Here is a 6,943-nt window from a genome sequence, read left to right as displayed (position 1 = left end):
TACAAAACTTTCTAATCTAGAAATCGAACCGTGAATCGACACCTTTAAATGTTGAGTGACATGTAATGATAGCAAAATAAAGTAAGTCAATATCATATAAAACTATAACAAACAAACACTTATAAGGATAGCTTACTAAAGCCTTGAGTAAGCACTTAAAGTTCACTATATGCGTTTCAGTTCTAAAGCAAGGGTACCTGAACCAGCAGATTCCTCGGTCCTCACCCATTATAGGCTCATGTGGACCAAGTTCGGTTCAGGGGAACACATTTCCCTATGGCCATACGGATATGAAAATCTTACGAAGACATAGGTACAGATGTATCCTGGAAGCAATCCACTAGCCCATACGGAGGTGAAAACCTCACGAAAGCGTAGTTTCTCACTCCCACTTAAGGGTGTGACCACAGCGGTCATACAAATACAATATGTGCAGAAACAAGATAACAAACATATGCAGCAAACACATGTAAAAAGATCAATATATGTAAAATTTTCCAAACTTCCAACATTAAGACAGAAAATAATCAATTTCTTGGCTTGACTCTCTTATTTTCCCCAGTGGAGTCACCAAGCTGTCGAAACCTCTTTTTAAAAGGGGAGGGTATTTTGAAAACGGGAGTCGCCACCAACATTTTAAAGTATGATTGGGTCACCTTATAAAACATTTTAGTCTACGAAATTATGAGAAAACGGGCTCGGGAGACGGTTACATACGAGGAAGGGTTAGCACCCTCGCAACGCCCAAAATTGGTACCAAATTGAATAGTTTTGTCTTAATGTCAAAAGTTTGAAAGAATCTAGAAATAAGATCTCTTTTTAAAAAAAACCGTAATAATTTGAATTAAAATTTAAGATTCTTTCGCTTTGAAAGAATATAGACATCACATCCAGCATGATTGGACACGATATTCTTAAACTTTCGTAACTGAAATCATCTTGTGATTTTCAAAACTTATTTAGAAAGATATTTTAGGCATTTAGACAAACGGGAAATCGCAACCCAGCATGTTAGGGCACTACTTCCCGAATTTCTAAGTACCAAAAAACATTGCCTTACTTTTTAAATTCTTTTGGATCGAATGAAATATAAAAGTTCTTTAAAGTGATAATGCGTTGAACTTATTACAAAGGATCGATATTAAATAAATTAACCTACATGGTACCTACTTTATCATTCTATGCAAATATAATATAAAAAATGATAAATAATGACATAAATTACACAATATACATTATCATTTTATGCATATATGATCATAGTTAACATAAATATACATGCATCATCGTTACATGCAAAATACAACATAGAGCATAATGAATATAACAATATAAATTGCATAATATATATATACAATAATATTTCATGCAAATGTAACTTAAATCAACATAAATAATTAATTTTCATGCGAATATGTAAAAACAATAACATAAAATAACAAAAATTTTATAAAAATTTAACCTACTAAAACAATATTAAAAAATAAAAAATAAATAAATAAACAAATTATAAACATATAAAATATAAGTCAAAAAAATAAAAATAAAGATATTTAAAAATATTTAAAATAATATAAGAATGATAAAGGAGAACGTTTTTTTTAAATGATTAATATATATATAAATCATATTATAGGATATAATAACTTAATATATTAAAAAAATAATGTGCTAAATAGAAACATAATTTCATAATAATTTTAAGAATGTTAAGTGCTAAATATTGATATTACACATATTTATTTAATAATAATAATTTTTAAAAAATTTAAAAAACATACGTAATTAATGAGTAATAAAATAATGTATATTTTATAATAAAATAAAAGTAATGTAAGGAATAATATATGGTAAAATATATAACATATAATAAAATTTATAAACAAAATATATAATAATATAAACAATATGATAGATAATATATAAATAATATATATACTATTTACATGTGAGTAATGTTTATAGAAATAAATAATACATATAGTTTTTAAAATAAATTAAATATATATCAAAAGGGAATTAAAATTAAATTTAATTAAAAAATTTAGGGTTAATTTATAAATAAATAAAAAATTTTGAGCCTAATTGAAATGCTCACTAAAATATGAGGGACTCACTAGGCAATTAGCCCTAATCCCAAAAATGACACCGTTTCCAAAATAAGCCTTATTATAGCAGCTAGGACTAAATTAAAACAGGAATAAAAAGTCAGGGTAAAATTATAATAAAAATAAAATGAAATTATAAATATTAAAAATATGGAAGGGCCAATTGGGCAATTTGCCCATTTCCCAAAAACACGCGGATCCCCCCGGGTCATGGGTCAACGCGCGGATCTTTTATTTGAATGGTGCAGCTTTAATACTTATTAAACTAAGTAAAACGACGCCGTTTTTGTAATACTATATAGGTTAGATTTTGGCCCTAAAATCATTTTGCAACTAGTTTTTTTTTAAAAAAAACTTAAAAATCCTCTGAAAGAGGGAAAGAGAAGGGCCCTCCGAGCTCCGGCCTCCGTTAGGCCAAGTCTCGGTCACCGGGCTTACGCGCTCACGCGCCGTCGTTGGCCCCGCCGGATATGGTGGCCGGAAGTTGAAAAGCTTCAATTTTTAGCGCGAATCCGACGGTAAGCCTCTCTTTGCTTTATCTTTTAGTGATATTTATGTGTATTATGGCGATTTCATAACGAAAAAAAGAAAAGAAAAAAATAAAGTGAATTACCTCTATTTCTTGATAATCTGATTGGTATTTCTTTGTGTATGTGTGTATTAATTGTTTGTATATTCCTCAAAAAATCCCCCCTTACAAATTAGAAAAGAAGGGGTTTTTATAACCCTCTGTTAATTTTTGGGGAAAGAATCCTTTGATTTCTTTCCAAGTTTGCTTCTTTTGCTGCTGTGGTTCTTTCCTTCCTTTACAGATATCAGCAAGGATCTCACGGTGATAAGTGCTGGCGTTGATTTGTGCACCGATTGCGGCGTGATACAAGGCTGGAGTCACGGTACCGGTGGAGACATTGATGGAAAGTCACTGGAACGACGCGAGACAAAAAGGTGTATCGGTTGGAGTGCTTGCGGCGCCTAGGGTTTCTGAAACCCTAGGTCTTCTGTCCTTAGTTTACGGTTTGGGCCTCTTGGGCCCAGTTATTTTTGGGTTAAGGGTGTACTGGGCTAGTGGGTAGTTTAGGCTCATTGTGTCCTGGGTCATCAGGCCTTTAGGCCCGTTTTGTAAACTAGGCATTACAGACTTTATTTTATTAATTTTTGTTTTATTCTATTTCACGGGTCCGGGCAAATTTGGGCTATTACAATGTTGATTTAGAAATGCAGGAATAGGTGGGAGGAATTTTGGGGTAAGGATATCTAATAATTCAGAAAGATATTTAGGATTGCCAACTATGGTAGGACATTGAAAAAAACATGCCTTTTTTATATCAAAGAACGCTTTGTTAAATCGATGAATAACTGGAGTGTGCGCTTCTTATCGGCTGAGGGTAATGAGGTATTTTTAAAATTCATTCTACAACCGATACCGATCTATGTGATGCAATGTTTTAAGTTACCAATTTCGTTTTGTTGAGAACTCGAGAACATAATGTGTAAATTCTGGTGGCATAACTCTAAAACAAATAAAGGCATACATTGGTGCAAGTGGAGTGATATGTGTATCCCCAAAGCGAAGGGAGGGTTGGGTTTTAAAGAACTATCAAAGTTTAATTTGGCTCTGTTAGCGAAGTAGGGATGGCAAATTATTACACAGCCTAATTGTTTGTTTGTGCGCGTCATGAAAGCAAAATATTTTCCAAAAGGGGAGTTCATGAGTGCAGGGTTAGGTTCTTGCCCTTCGTATACCTGGCGAAGTATAAGGGGAGCTAGACAACTTATTGAGGAGGGGATTGGATGGCGAATCAGGAACAGTAATGCAATAAACATAAGGAATGATGTATGGCTGTTGGGGCTTGGAAATGGCAAGGTATAATGTCAGAATGTCGATATTAGATATACTAAAGTATCAGATTTAATCGACAGGGAAACTACTACCTGGAAGCAAGACACTATTCAATCGTTATTCAAAGAGGAGTAGCTAGAAAGTATTTTCTTAATCCCATTGGCGTACAGTAAACCACAGGATGTGTTAATATGGAAAGGCGACAATACAGGGGTATATACAGTTAAAAGTGGCTACAAATGACTAATTACAGTAAGGGGGCCTAGATTATATAATGAAATTCGACCTACTTTCTTTACAAAGTTATGGGATCTTAAGGTGCCAAGCAAAATCCGAATACATATGTGGAAGATTGCTAATGAATTCATACCCACTTTGCATAATTTAAGAGCCTGTAAACTAGTTGTAAATACGCTTTGCCCGGTTTGTCAAGCAGATGAGAAAACGGTGAGCCACCTTTTTAGGGATTGCACTTTTGCATATCAGGTATTGCGGGGGTTGGAAGTGGGAAATTCAACATGCAATAGAGAGTCCAATTGGAAAAAATGGTTAACAATAAAGTTCAACAATCAAAGTATAGAAGCATGCAAAATCAAAACTATCTTCTATTGGGCTATTTGGTACAATCGTAACAAGTTACATCATGAAGGAGTAAGAGAACAAGTATATGAAGTAGAGGCGTTTATCAATGCTTATTGTACAGAAATAGCTTTTATGGGGGAGATATTGAAGAATGCACATGAAGCTAACAGTTCTAAATGGAAACCACTGGATAATGATACTATAAAAATTAATTTTGAGGCTTCATTTAATCAACACACGAGAAGATCTTTTTCAGGAATTATAGCATGAAATAAGGAAGGTTTGGTGATGGCAGCATGTACCTTTCCATGGGAGAATATCTCAGATCCAGTTATGGCCGAGGCAAGGGCATGTCTACAGGCTATTACTACAGTAGAGGAAATGGGTTTCCAGGATATTTGTGTTGAAGGAGATGCGTTAACCATAATATGCAAACTAAACTCTACAGAAGAAGATAAACCTAGCATTAGCAGTCTGATTAAAGAAATCAAGCGGAGAATCCCCAATTTTAGAAGACTGAGTTTTAAATACGTACCAAGGGAAGCCAACAAAGCGGCTCACAGGACGGCGATAAAAGGGCGTAGATATGAAAACCCCCAATACAAGATAGAGGAGGTCCCGAACGAGGTGGAAGGACTGGTGAATCGCTATAGGAGAAGCGGTAATGATGGAAGATAGATGGAAAAGTAGAGTCCAGACTTTGCAACATTTTGTCGGTCTGATGAACTTGTGATCTTGATTAAGACTGGGGCTTAAAAGATTTGATTTTGGGTGATAATCGATCTCTTGAGTGGTTGATACATAATAGATTTAGGTCTAAATGCCAGAGAAGAAAAGTTTCCAGGCCTAAGTTTTCTTTTAGTTTTAGGGTGAGTTTGGATGGGCGGTGCGTTTACCTGACGTTAGTGTAAAAACAGAGGTGGCGGTGAGATTAGATACTGTAGCGATACTGTAGCGTGAAACAAAAAGTAAACTAAACGCACCGCACCGCACTCAATCGCCCATCCAAACCAACCCTTAGTCGATTCATTTCACTTTCTCATTGCACAGTTTATTTTTCTTTAATTTTATTGTTTTGTTTCAAAGCACCGTTTTGGTGCCCAGTAGATGAAAGACAGTTGTAGGTTTATTTTATTAAGGCCTGTAACCGAAATAATTACTTTTTCCATTGATAAAAGTATCAGTTTGTGTTAAAAAAAACCTCTATTTATTCTTTGTAACTTAAGGGGTTGTATTATATTAGAAAGTTTATAAATAAAGGCATGTACAAAGCTTGTAAAGATACTTAGAAAGAATAAAATAAAAAAATCTCTCATTTATCTTTCAAGTTTACTATCTCTTTGTATTGATTTTTTTTTATCTTTTCTAGTGTATTATCTTTTTGTATTGATAATTTTTCATAAGTTTCTTCTTTCTTTTCATTATTTTATATATATATAATTGGAATTTTCTGGTAAACAATTCAGAGTAAAAATAGATTTACAGACTAAATTGCATTAAATAAAATTACTAAGAAAATAAATACTTTTTTAGGATTAAACAGTGCACTTCATTAATAAGGGGTAAACTATTACAAAGTTCAAAGCATAGATAATAAATGTACTAAATCATCAATTTAGTCGTTCAAAAAGAAAAACTTTACCCTCCTATGAAGATGCTTCTTCTGAAAAGAAAAATCATTAAAACATTACATATATTTCTTGCCTTTTTCATCATATGTCGTGGGAAACATTACCTCTCTATTTTCTCAACATCTTTCTTGAATAAACCTTTTATTTTCTGAAATTTCCCTTCAACTTTTTAAAAAAAAATTAATTCCATTCCAATTTAGGCATGAAAGAAACCCCAAAAATATATACATAATTTTTGAAGTTGTATCATTAAATGACTATTATTGTACTTTACCCTAAATAATGTGTTGAAAAGTTTAAAATAAGGGTAAACTACCCCATTAGTCACTCTAAATAATGATCGTTCCTATTTTGATCATCTCAATTTTTTGTTAATTTGGTCACTCCAAAAAACAAATTGATCAATTTGGTTACTTTATCGTTAAATGGTAACAAAAAGGCAATATATTTTCACATACTGTTTTAAAGTGACCAAAATAGAAACAACTCCTATTTAAAGCGACTAACAGATAGTTTACCCTAAACTTAGAGTGACTAACATAGAAATGCGTAGTTAGAATTATATTATCCTTTAATGATGGAGTGATCAATTTGATCAATTTCTTTTTTGGGTGACCAACTTAACAAAAACAAAATTGAGGTAATCAAAATAGGAACAAACTCTATATAGAGTGACTAACAAGTAGTTTACCTTAATATAATTTCTAAGTACATAGTGAACATGTATTTTAATCTATTATGAAAAACAAAGATCAATTCAAAATAAAGCTATATAAGTGTTG

Source organism: Gossypium hirsutum, chromosome A11 (genome assembly GCF_007990345.1).
Source record: "Gossypium hirsutum isolate 1008001.06 chromosome A11, Gossypium_hirsutum_v2.1, whole genome shotgun sequence".
In the NCBI taxonomy this organism is placed as follows: Eukaryota; Viridiplantae; Streptophyta; class Magnoliopsida; order Malvales; family Malvaceae; genus Gossypium; species Gossypium hirsutum.
The sequence above is the reverse complement of the archived record's forward strand: the minus strand, read 5'-3'. Positions refer to the sequence as shown.